We start from the raw sequence: 13501 nt of genomic DNA on the forward strand, positions 1-13501 counted from the left end.
CAGTGTTAGTCCTACTAGGCTTGGATGCCAAATGGTGCATTTTGGCATCCATATTATGGGGTAATTTCTGGTTTCTAGTGCCAATTGAATCTTAACTATAATGGCGTTAAGGGATACTTCTCTATGAACATCTAACCGATGCTATGTGTATCATAGCGTATCATACGAGGACACCCAATGCCATCTTTGAGTGATTGAATAAGGAGAGTCAGGTCCCAGAAGAATTCACCTCCACCATTCAAAGAATATTCCCTAAAGATGCCAAAAAATTGAAAACACGAAATGCATCCTTAAAGGTTGAAGTTTTAGATTTCTTTTCAATCTTCTAACTCTACGAACATGATATTTTCTAATGTTTAAAAGAGGAAAAATGCTACTGAATGGTTTTATTTGAATACATAAGTAGGACTTTGTGAGGATCAGAATTTCATGGCCTTGAAATCCCACAGTTTATACAATCTTACCTGACAATGGAGTTTACTAATATGTTAATCAGTTGTAAACGTGGAGAGTCTATTAATATGACATTTATGTAATCAATATTATAGGCTTTTCATATGATCTTAATGTAACTAATAAATAATCAGGCTTTATTATTTGCTGAAAACCGAGGAAATGTCCAGAGACGGCTCATGGAAAACAAATGGCATAAAAGTTTCTAAAAGGCTGCCTTTTTCTTATGCGGGTTAGGATCATTTACAATAGAAGAGATAAATACACACATTAGAGTTTCTTTTTTCTTAATACAAGAAAACCACATTTGGAAGTTCGAACTTAGTCACACATAGGTTTTTTGGGCACATTGTCCCCCAGCTTGAATGTTCTTTTTGTTTTTCATCTGAGCTTCTTATTTCTATTGATCAAAACAGAATACGCCCTGTTGAAATTCTTTCTTACTATTCAATTTCCTATTTTGTTTATCTTATTTAATTGTGTTTCTTGTTTCATTAATTAGAATTCAAAGATTTAAAAGCAGCATTCAGCTCACTATTTTTTTGTATCCATCAACAAGCGAAAGTTATGGTTTTGATTTATGATGCTGGCAGCACCAATTTAAATAATATGGTCCAACATTAAGTCGGCGCCTAAACATGGTCCTAGAGATCCTGTGTATGAAAGTAGGTACTTAATCCAGGTGGGAGAGGGAGATATATCGTAATGATAAGAAACTTGTAAAAGAATGTGTTTTTTAACCTAAAATATTGATGCATCTTTATACATCACTAAACAGCACACAAAAATTTATATATCACTGATAATAAAGGGATCATTTAGGCAGTTGGATTTGGGTTCAATAGACATCTCTGATTAAAGGCACCATTTACTTCTTTTTACTTCTGATCCTACCCTTTTAAAAGAGGAATAAAAATAAAAAATAAAAAGCATTTCGTCTGGCTGGTTACCTTTTTAGGGAGAAAAATAACCTACCAAAATCAACTTCTACCCCGAATCTGACACCCGTCGACTGTACGTTTATGCAAATTTTTAAAGGGAAACCGTAGGCTTAATAGCAGCGAGCAAGTTTCAATAAAAGATGCCCAAAAATCTAATCAAAATGCAGCAGCAATTGATGCCTAACATCCCAGAAAACCTACAGTTGCCACCGGCTGTCTGCCTTTCTGGCCTCAAATGATTTCTGCCGGTTTTTGCTTTTGACTAAATGCTGGGAATCCTAGAAGAGCTTTTGAAACTAGTGGAAGCACGTAAACAGCTCAAAAACCAGTGCGTCTAAGTGTGATTTTTCTCTCTTCAAAAGCTCCGGTCCCAATCTGTATATGTTTAGCAATTAAACCAGTGCAAGTATTGTCGATTTTAAGATTAAAATATATGATTAAATGAAAACAGGCTGCCGTGAAACAGAACCGTTCATTGTTTTTGTTGATGTGATTTGCCGGAATATGACAACGTCCAGGTGTCTCCATCCATTAGAACTAATGGACAAGAGAGAGAGAGAGAGGACAAGAGAGAGAGAGAGAGAGAGAGAGAGAGAGACATTTACTTGTATCGTGCTAAAGAGGGAACTGCTGGCTGGCAAATTTGCCAAATGGCCTTTTCAAATCTGTCAATGCAAATTCCAAAAACTGATGCTAAATGCTTTGAAAAACTGTGTATCAATAGAAAATGTTTGTAATGTACCTATTGCGATCGCTCCTTGAGGCGAACCTTTATATACACACACACCAGTCATTGGACCGGATGGAAAAAATATAGTCAGCTAATTGACCTGTGTGGATGGAAATCAAATGGATATTCAATTTGAAGGAGGATGGTTAAATTGAAAAAGTAGAAACCAAACTATATTTTTAAAAAACAAAAATACCCTTCATGGGAGGAAAGAAATCAATTTCCTAAATCGAATCTAATCTCATTAAAATTGGTAGGCCCTTATGATTCTCATTCAATCAAGTATCTAAGTGTGTATCCAGATTTGAATAGAAAAATAATTCAGCGTCTCACAGCACACCAACGTTACAATACATGGCCAGTGCATTTAATCACTCTCTCAATGCACTGCGCCAATGGCGGTTATTGAATGGAGGTCCGAATGGGTAGAGGATTTCACTTCCTTTTTATATATATATATATATATATATATATATATATATGAAAAATCTAAATCAGTTAACTGCTAAATGTTATCATATGGCTGGATGATTAAAAACCGTTTTTGAAAGTACTATTATAAATTGTTGCTACGCTATAAACACTTTCTAAGAGCCATGTACCTAAAGACTTACAGATAATGTTCTACAAATAAGTCTTGTAGTGCTAAGAAAGTTGTAAACCATAAAATTGTAGCATAAATTTTGCTTATAATTAATATATTAAAACATCAATCTCTTACATTAACGTCCAAGCAAAAATTTACTTTTTTATGTAAAAAGAAGTTTCAAACCATTATTCTTGTCAAATAAATTTCTTATTCATAAGTAGGACATAGAGATTGGTCCATCAAATCATCTATTATCGTCCCAAATTTTTTCAAAAAAAAAAAGGCTATTATTTTATTATTTGGATTTAAAACAAATTTGCGACTATTCGATCCAAAATGAATTTCTAAACCTAAGTTTAGATCCAAATCTAGCATTTTAAACTCAAAATCTAATTATCAAATCCGAATTAGATCCAAAATCTAAGTTTATATCCAAATCAGAAATTCCAAAGTTCTTCCCTCTTGAATTCAAATCTTAAATTCAAATTTTGAATTTTGGCTCAAACTCTTCCTTCTTGGATTGAAATCTTGAATTCGAATTTTGAATTTTGGCTCTAAAACTTTTCTCTCTTGAACTCAAATCTTGAATTCGAATTTTGAATTTTAGCTCCAAAACTCTTTTATCTTGAATTCAAATTTCAAATTTTGGCTCCAAAGTCTCTATAAATACCTATACAATCTTTTCTCTTGAGCATGAGCCAACCATGAAGGAACCTTTTGTGCTTCCTTACTTGAAATTCCAATTTTTTTTTTTGCTCTTTCTTTTCATTTTCTCTCTTCTTCTCCAACCTTGGGAGCAAACTTCATCAACCTACAACTCTTCAAAGAAGCACAAAAGGATCCCTTGGTGGTTCAACATCTTAGAGTTTCATCTTAAGTGACTTTAAGATCATTCAAAAGAGAGGGCTCATTTCTAATATCATTCATATTCAAGGTATGTAATCTTCATCTCATTTTCATCTATTTTCTCTTTTCCTCTTGTCACCTCCTCATGGCCGTGCAAGAAAGCTCAAATGATTTCTTATCCTGAATCAAGAGCTATATCTTGAGTGTACCGAGAGTATGAGCAAAGTGAAATAAATTCTATTTCTTCATTTTATCCCCAAAAATATGCTTGTTATATTGTCTTCCTCCTCATGTATGCTTGAAATGATGTTTATGCATGATATTCTAATTTTTCTTTAATTAATGAGCAAATGCACGGTGAGAATGAGTACTTGGGGTTGAGATTTCTTCAATCCTGTGTTGATTTTTGATGTTGGGACTTGTCCAACCCGGGAGAGCCCTCCACAAATTTGTACATATTAAAGTGCATCTTCATGTCATTTTCACACATAGTTTATTTCTTAAACACTCGATTAGGATTCCCAATGAGTGCTTCGACATTCTCCATTTCACGTATTTTTTATTTTCTTCCATACCCAATGGTGGAAGAAATGTATTTTCTTGAAGCAAATAATATGATTTTATGTTCATATTTGGAAGCATGTTTTCCAAAAGATTTTTAAAACTAAATACCCTCTCTAATGTGGCCATGGACACTTAGTTTGGACTCTTACACGAGTTCAAGCTCCCTTCCAGCATACATAAAACTTGAAGTCGGTTGTTTTCATTTCTTGATTTTTATTTTCATGAAGACATGTATGTATATACGTGTTATATATGTATGCGTGCACATGATTATTTCTTTTTGTCATTCTCTCTTTATGATTTAACATATCTTTTTACAAACTCTCATATACGTATATATAAATATATACACGTTTATTCCATTTTTTAAATCTCTTTCTCTTTCTAAAATGATCTTCTCTCTTCTATTTGATTTAAACTTCATTTTCCCAAGGTTTCATATATATATATATATATACACACACACACACACATATCTCTCTTCCTTTTAAATTTTTAATTTTATGATTTTCAAAATCTATTTTTCTCTCTCTTTATCTATATCTCTCTTGGGATCGAGTCTTTCATTTTTTCTCATTCTTTCAATAGTTTTCTCTTATCATTTTAGATTTTAATTTTTCATTTGCCGGCTTCATCAAGACTACAAATCAAGTAATGATCCAATATTGAATTTATGTTTGACGGTTTACAACCCCAATCTATTTTCAAAAACTTTTCCTGTTTATATATGATAGTTATCAAAACAAAAATCTTAGATGTATGTTATGGTAAAAATATTTGTAGATGAATATTGTGGTATAAATGTTTCATTCTCTTTTAATCATATATGCTTCATTCTCTTTTAATCATACAGGTTCAATTCATTCATGCATTCACAATCACTTAATATCACTTATGAGCACAATCACATTTCTAAAAAAACTTAAGCAAAATGTGATGGAGCACTAAGTAGGTGGTAACTAAATTAAAGCAAAATCTCAAACCTACTTAAAGTCTTAACAGAACACTAAAATGACTTCAAATGATTTTCCAAGCTTTCCAAATGGTATTTACAAAGATTTTTCAATTCTAGTTTTTCCTAAAATATTTCACATTATCAAGTAATTCTTTAAGAATCTTTTCAAAAGTTTGAAACATCAAACTTTCAACATTTTTCTCAAACATTACATGACATGTAGAATGAAAAAGATGTTCAAGCCAAAATGAAATGCATCAACGATAAACATAGCCCTTAGATTGATTACCCTCGATAAAAGTACCAGGAATGATCGATCCTCATACCGATAGGCGAGTCCATTTTTCACTCATTTTCAATACAAAACCTCATTTTTTTAGAGCACTCTAAAACCAATGAAAATTTTGAGATGCAAAAATCATCCTCATTACCAATGTCAAAAACATTGGCATGGTTGGGTGGAGCTAGGGAGCGGGGAGGGTCTTTCCACCAATTAATTTTTTGAAAAAAAAATTAAAGTATCATATAAAATATGTTAAAAAATATCATTCAACCTAAATTAATTTTTTTAAGATTATATAGTGACCCTTTAACCAAAATTCCTAACTCCACCCCTTGTAGAATACCAAAAGAGTGACTCATCACCTGTCAAATCCTTGAAGCACGATTCACGTCCTTCCGCCCTTTGATCCTCTCTTGTTTGAGTAGAGCATCAACATCAGCATCAACATACATGATAGGTCTGTAGGGAAAATGGAGGGGAAAGTAAACCTAGGTGACTTGATTTCACATGCTAGCTGGATCATGTCTCTGTCGTTCTTTGACAATTTAGTTGCCCCGTTCATGGGAACATGTCAGGTATTTAACTTTCAATTATACTTCAAGAATTGAATACAAAAATTCAATGTCTTCATGATGAAAGTTTGTTTTATGGCCCTCCCTAAAAAACAACCTGTTTCCCATCATTTGGTGCATCACCAACTAAACAATGAAGAAGACATGACTTTCATAAACAAGAGGCATGATTAACTTCCGTTAGTCAGACCTTGGGATCTGAAATCTTACAATGAGGGAACAGATTAAACTTTCATACCAAAACCAAAAAGATTAAACTTTCATACCAAAACCACAAGTAAAATTGACAGAATTCTAGATGGTAGGCAGTAGCGATGTCAATTGGTCGGATTCGGACGGATGCATCATGTAAAATATCTGACTTATCAGATATTTATATGTTCAAATTTGAATTCGGATACAAAATATTACATACCATATTCGAATGTGGTTTTTAAGTTTACATCAGAGAATCCGATCTGAATCCGATTTCCAAGTTTACATCTGAAATCCAATCCGAACTCGAATTTCAAATTCGTAACCGGATCCGATCCAACTCTAACCTTTTACAAATTTTATCTAATCCAAGCCAAATCTGAATTTGAGTTAATATCCATATCTGAACATCCAAAATCAAATTTCATATCCGAATGTAATAATCTGAAATCCATTTTCAATGTTAGCTCATCCGGAATATCTATAGCTATATTGTGGATCCGAAATATCCAAATTCTGGTAAAATTTAACGATGCAAATAAAAAACCTAATTTTTCTAAAAAAAATAATCAGGTGTATACGAAGGAAAGAAAAACACAGCTATGAGAGAACCTGCTCAGTGTAAAATATTCTTTAGAAAAAATAATGCATTGAACCAGATTATATATCCTAACAGTTTTTTCAGCAGAAAACTTAAAAGGAAACATTATTAAAGCCATTAGCCATCGAAATGGTTATATTATGGCACATAAATGAGAAATTATTTCAGTAAGATGAGTCGAATTGATCACTATTTTTTCTCTAGCGGCTGCTCGGAGTATTTGGAATGTGCTCATTCACTCAAAATGTTGCGCAGATATACTTCGGCATCCTCATCTCATGCCTCCACCTAAGTGATAGGCCTACGGGTAAGACAGTTTTTCGGCGTTATAACTTTTGGTCTCAAAATTCAGATTACTTTGATTTAGTTAAATCCAAGTGGCAGCTGTTTAAAAATGGGTGCGCTATGGTCCGCCTTCTCAAAAGAATGGAGGTGGTGCATCGAGCTACACAGGCTTGGAGTAAGAGCGGCGTCTATAATTTTGACAGCAGAAGGGCCAGCACGCACTATGGGAGCCATCTCTCATGCACACTTAGAGGTCGAAAGAGGTAATCCTTCGTCTGTCTTAGAGGAAAATAAGTAGACAGTGGAACTTAGGTCCCTCCTGCAGCAGGAAGAAGAATTATGGCGTCAGAAATCTCGGGTCAGGTGGCTTCAGAAAGGAGATTCTAACACTAATTTTTTCATGCACATGACCAGCAATAGGCGTCAGAAAGCAAAATCAGATCCATTGTCAACGGCGATTCTCGCATCACAGACGACAATGGGATTTTTTAAATCTGCACCTCCTATTTTGAAGGCCTGCTAGGCAACAACTCTGCACCTGGCTGGCTCCCGGAAGGGCTTGAGAAAGGCCCTTTGGTTTCTAGTGCAGAAAACGACTCTCTTCATCGCCCTGTGATAGAGGAAGTTCGGTGGGTAGTGTTGGGAGCAGACAGTAATAGTAATTCGGCTCCTGAGCCCCATGGTTTCCCAAACAAGTTTTTTGATTCATTCTGGCCCATTGTCAGGGATGATGTCTCAGCTGCCATCGAGGATTTTTTTTTTAAAAAAAAAAATATTGGCAAGATTATCAAGGACCCATTTTGCTCTTACACCTAAAGTGCACGAGCCAAGTCGACAAATTTCCCTCTATACTAGTGTTCTTAAGTTTATTAGCCGCATCATGGTTATTAGAATGTGGCCTATCCTTAACCGAATCATCGGGAAGAACCAGAGTGCCTTTCTCCTAGGACGGAAAATCCAAGATAGCTTCGTATTGGATCATAAGATGATGGTGGGCCTCAACGTCAGGAACACTAAAGCACCATGTGCTAAATGAGACCTTAACAAGCGCTACGATCGAGTCATGCCTTTAGCCATTTGAGATTCCATGAAAGATGGATTAGACGGATTCGTTTGTGCATCACCTCTGTTTCCTTTGCACTTCACATTAATGGATGTGAAGGAGAGTGGTTCGATCCTATCAAAGGGCTTCGGCAGGAGATCCCTTCTCTCATACCTCTTTATTTTAGTAATGGAGATTGTCCCCCGTAGATCGTTTGATTGTTGTTTATTGGGACAAGACAAAGGTGTTTGATTGTTGTTCATTGAGACAAGACAGACAAGCTGTCCATTCATGAACAATGATGCTCATTGTCCACTCATTGTCCACTGTTTGATGATTTTAAGAACAAAATACTACGTTCTTCTTGTTCGATGTTTGTTTCGTGTTTCTATTCTGTTTGTTTGTGTCTTTCATTTGTCTGTCTTGTCTGGTGTTTGTTTATGTTTTATTTGAACTTTTTGTTCTACCTGATGTTCGAATAGACCACAACCACATGTTATATATGTCTTATCTGGAGTTTGTTTATGTTTTATTGGAACTGTCAGTTCTATCTGATGTTCGAATATACCACAACCACATGTTTGCAACTTTCTTGAGGGCAACTTCTATGGAGTACTGAATCATAGATTAAAAACATCTAGCATTTTTTTCCAAGAAATACTTCACAAATATGAGAGTTGACCGACCATTCTGCACTTCTCATGTGTGTGTGTGTGTGTGTGTGTGAGAGAGAGAGAGAAACGAGTTACTGGTTGAAACAGTACAAAGTTTTACCATGAAGTAGGATGAAAGAAAGTCACGCGGACTGCAGTTGTTACATTAACAATGCTCAAACAACTAGGACATATATCCTCTAGCTTGCAGACCTTACTGAGTTGTACGTGCCAACTATTCAAACAGCCAAAAAATAAGACCCAAAACAACTTGTTTTTTCATTAATGAAGAAAATAGACAAACAAACTGAAACCAGTTCGCCATGTTGAACCAAAAGTGATGCATCTAAGATTCCGGTAGTAGTTTATAAATAGTATATTATTCAATATTTGAAGCCCATGCTTTCTACAGAAATGCCCTTGTCTACAAAGATCAATCTTTATAAATTTCAATGTTCGGCCATCCTTGTTCAGCCTGAAACTTCACAAACATGGCTAGGAATTATCGTGCAGCCTAGATCCGAATGTACAGTGACCTCTTGGCGTGCATTTCTCACCAAATCCCTACAATGAGAAGCAACAACCTTACTTAAATATCACACCCTAGAGAGAGAGAGAAACCTGTAAAAGCAAACAGTGTAGTCACTGGCATTCTTCCCTTTCCATGGTATTTGATTTCATATATGCTCTCTTCGGTCAACACACTATTCCTGGAATAATAAAATTCAAAAAGATACCCTCGGACAATTTATAAGCTACAGTTTTGCAACATCAAATTTCTATTCTTTGATGATATAAAAAAATTAAAAGCAGTCTCTCTTTTTGATGGAGCATGAGATGATGTTCTCATCTTCGGGTGTCCTTTCGGAGAAGCCTCTAGAGAGGATGCTTTGTGATTGGTATCTGCATCCTCATTGTCCTCCTCAAAGAAGAAAATGCAAACACAAAGAATGTATTTCGTATGTCATCCTCTCAGAAAAGTGGACAAAAGAATAGGAGGCAAATTCCAACAGGACTTTTCATTCGTTCGACTCTAGTGTCACAGTATTTTCCAGTTATCCCCAACACTTAATGGCTACAATTTCAGACTGAATCAAGAAAAAAGAACAGAAATTCATGGCATGAAAGGACACAGCAGAGAAAATTTATTCCTTCAACATGCCAATAACTATATGTCCGCCACTCATATGTGACATTTACCAAGTGGTCATTCCTTCTCTCTAGTGGCTTTCAGGACCAGAGGAATGCTAGTTAGGTCCATCATCCCCAATAGAGAGCAAGGAATAAAAGAGAAGAACAGAGCCATATTGCTAACAATGAAGGAATACATTGTTCAAAAACAAAATCAGCAGAGATGGCAAGAATCAGAATTCCTAGTAGACATTGATAACTGATGATGAAAATGCCTCTAGTTCACTGTTTTCAGAAATACATTGTTGACCAATTTGGCTTTTACCTTTTCCTAACTTGAATTTAGTATGCCCTCTTATCATTACTGACTAGATTACCAACATTGTATTTGAAAAAGTAATGATTCTTTCCAGCCTTTTTGGATGACAGGAAGCGTATGTGGTGTACAGGCAAGATGAGAAGAATGGCTTGCCTTCTTCAATCATGGCAAGAGAGAAGTATCCCAAGCCCCTGGTCTTCCATGATGGCAGACTGGCTTTTTTGCCTACTCCAATGGCCTCCTTGACTATGTTTCTATGGATTCCTTTTGCCTTCCCGCTAGCCATCTTCAGAATCGTAATCGGGATCTCTCTCCCCATGAAGTTTGCTAGAGCAATAGCAGCCATGGATGGTGTGCAGATAAGAGTCAAGGGGCTTGACAGAGTAGACAGAAACGCCTAGAAGGGTGTTCTCTATGCCTGCTCACACACGACTCTGCTGGACCCTGTGATCCTCAGCAGTGCATTGCAAAAACCACTGTCAGCAGTGACCTACAGCGTGAGTAGAACCTCTGAGATCCTCTCCCCTATCAAAACAGTGAGGCTAACAAGAAACAGAGAGAGAGATGCAAAGACCATGAACAGGCTGCTGAAGGAAGGGGACTTGGTGGTGTGCCCAGAGGGCACCACATGCAGAGAGACCTACCTCCTGAGATTCAGCTCACTGTTTGCAGAACTGGCTGATGACATAGTGCCTTTGGCCATGAACACATCTGTGAGCATGTTCTATGGCACAACAGCCAGTGGGTTCAAGTGTTTTGGACCCATTGTTCTTCATGACGAACCCTTCTCCTGTGTATGAAGTGGAAATATTGGGGTTACTGACTAGATTACCAACATCTACACTTACTGCTCATTAGAATATTAAGCTGATCCAAAGTTCAAACTCAAAAATATAGCTCTTGACACTTGAATCTCATCACTAGGTATTCTTTCACAGTATCCTTTACCCTCGTTGAAGTAGCCATACAGAGGATCCCATGTTATCAACACACTAAACCTATCACAACTGAATGATGTGATGTCACATAAAGTGACAAGAGCCTAGTGCAGCAGTTATATTCTGGCCCAAGTATTGGCATGTGACGCAGATATGTAAGAACCAGTAAAAATTAAAAATTTGTTGCAAATAATCCCAAAGGAAAACGAGAGATTAACAGCAGATTCTGAGTTCTTTCAGTAAACCTTCTGCAATACTTTGTAAACCTGCAGAAATTTGAAAGGCTGATTGCGTGTAATGCACAATAAGCCTTCAGAATCACAATCAGGAAAGGGCATATGCAAAATAAGGCTTTAGAATCACAATAACAAAAGGACAGACTTATATTTAAGACCCCCAAAGGCTGTACTCATGACCCTCCTTGAAAGCAAAAGAAACATGTTTCATCCTAAGTGGAAATAACTTTTTTTTTTCCTCCAATCATGCCTCATTCGGTATCCCCTTTCAAACAAATCTGCATCCCTCTTCAAAGAAAACCTTTGAACCACAGAGGACAAAGAAGACTCCAAAGAGGGAAGGAAAAGAGGGAGAACATGCGACGCTTGTAGGAGATGCTGCGTCGGTTCACGAAGAAGAAGAACACCATAAAACCCCTCTGCCGCCAACGGAAATGCGTGCTGAAAATTGGCCGAGGGAGAGACAGGGGGCAGAAAAAACGAGCAGAAAGAGACAGAGAGAGAAAGAGAGAGATTGACTATCACCATGGCAAGCCGCCGCCCAGGAGCCGCTGGAAAATGCCCTACTGAGGAGCTGCTCGAGGACGCCGGTTGATGAGCTGCAGCAAGAGGAAACGAATAGAATCCGTGTAGACGACGAAGGAGAAGAAGAGATGGGGGAGAGAAACAGAAAGGCTCGGGCGACGGAGGTGAAGAAGAGAAACAGGAAGGGCTACTATATTATTTTGCTTTTTGTGTTTATTAACAAGCGAAGTACAAGGAATTTGCAATGCTCTCGCCAACTTTCAGAACTGCTCAGGTTCGATCATCAATTTCACTGGGTTTAATCTTTCATCTTCAAGAATCCATGCTATGACAACCACCTTTGGTTGGTCCTACCAGATGCAGCATTTTACCTACCTGGGCATGCCGTTGCTCACTAGTGATCTCCTTGAAAGCATCATCTGCTCTCCCCTTTGCTTGTTTGTTAAAGTGGGGAAACATTTATCATGTTGGAGGCAAAAGATGTTTTCTCATGCTGGCATGTCTTTTTGGTCGGATTACGTCCTTAGCCGGCTATTCCCCAATACTGGGGGCCAACTTCATTTTGGGGAGAATGTTGTGCTGGATCAATTTTCAACAACCATTCCCCTGCGTGGCGTCACACTTTTGCAGCATGGAAAAGCATCAGATCTCTTATCAAATGAGAAAGAAGTTCACAATGGTATGCATGCGAAGTTCTGGCTTGATGCGTGCCATGCTCTGGCTCTTAGCTCTGATTCCTGGTGAGAAATACTCGCTCATTGAAGCCACCAAATCCATCTCAATCCATGACATACTTTTGGAGATGGAGTGGGATTCAACATTTTTGTAGTTACTCTTCCGACCCTTGGTCACCAAGTGGGGGATATTCGGGTCTGGACTGTGGACCGTAAGAGCATTATTCGAAGGTATAATGGCCAATGCGGTAGCTGATAAATGGCGGGAGCGTATTTGGCCGGCTTCTGATCTGCCAAGAGCTAGCTGCCTCTTGATTGCAGGGCTCAAAGATTGGGCCTCAATTTGGCTGTCTCTGCCTAAATGCTATCGAGGACAAGAGGCATCTCTTCTTCAAGGGCAACATTTATCGCAGGATTATGGACCATACTACTGGGAAGTTTACTCGAGTTCGTGGTAGTGGCAGCAGCGCAGGTTTAGAGCGAAATGGTTATTGAAATGTTGGAAGAACTGCTACCACCTTCTTGTGCGGTTTATTTGGAAGCTTCCAAATAGTGCGAAGCATGAAGGAAGAGAGGCCTTTCTGGATTCTAAGGAAGCTTCCAAATAGTGCGAAGCATGAAGGAAGAGAGGCCTTTCTGGATTCTAAGGAGTCAACTTGTCAGGAACATTTCTGTCTTGGTAAAGAAAGATCAACGGGGTTTTGCTGGACCGGCTCCAACATGGGGTAGCTAGGTGGAAGCTGCCCTTTATTGGGCCCTCTACCGACGTATGGCAGAAATTCTTCGAGCCTAGATGGAGCAATTCTTATTCAGTGCAATCATGTCAAGTGGATGAATCATCTTGATGGTGCTATTAATGGATTTAGACCTTTCGTTTTCATTCTACAGCAGATCTGGCCCTGCAACCGAATGTATGCACTTGGGAGCTCCCCTCCAGCTGCTGAAGTTATTCATCTACTTACTCTATCT

At 37.5% G+C, this 13501-nt stretch overlaps 1 long non-coding RNA gene and 1 pseudogene across 1 annotated transcript; one reads left to right on the forward strand and one right to left on the reverse strand.

Moving 5' to 3' along the window:
* Window positions 1-8964: 8964 nt before the first annotated feature.
* Window positions 8965-13032, reverse strand: LOC126410657 (uncharacterized). Its single transcript, XR_007575133.1, has 2 exons — window positions 11859-13032; window positions 8965-9273 (listed from the first exon to the last, which is right to left on the reverse strand). It is a non-coding gene; the product is annotated as an uncharacterized LOC126410657 (long non-coding RNA).
* Window positions 9280-11380, forward strand: LOC116266981 (glycerol-3-phosphate acyltransferase 1-like; annotated as a pseudogene).
* Window positions 13033-13501: the final 469 nt, after the last annotated feature.

This window comes from Nymphaea colorata, chromosome 13 (assembly GCF_008831285.2).
Source record: "Nymphaea colorata isolate Beijing-Zhang1983 chromosome 13, ASM883128v2, whole genome shotgun sequence".
NCBI lineage: Eukaryota > Viridiplantae > Streptophyta > Magnoliopsida > Nymphaeales > Nymphaeaceae > Nymphaea > Nymphaea colorata.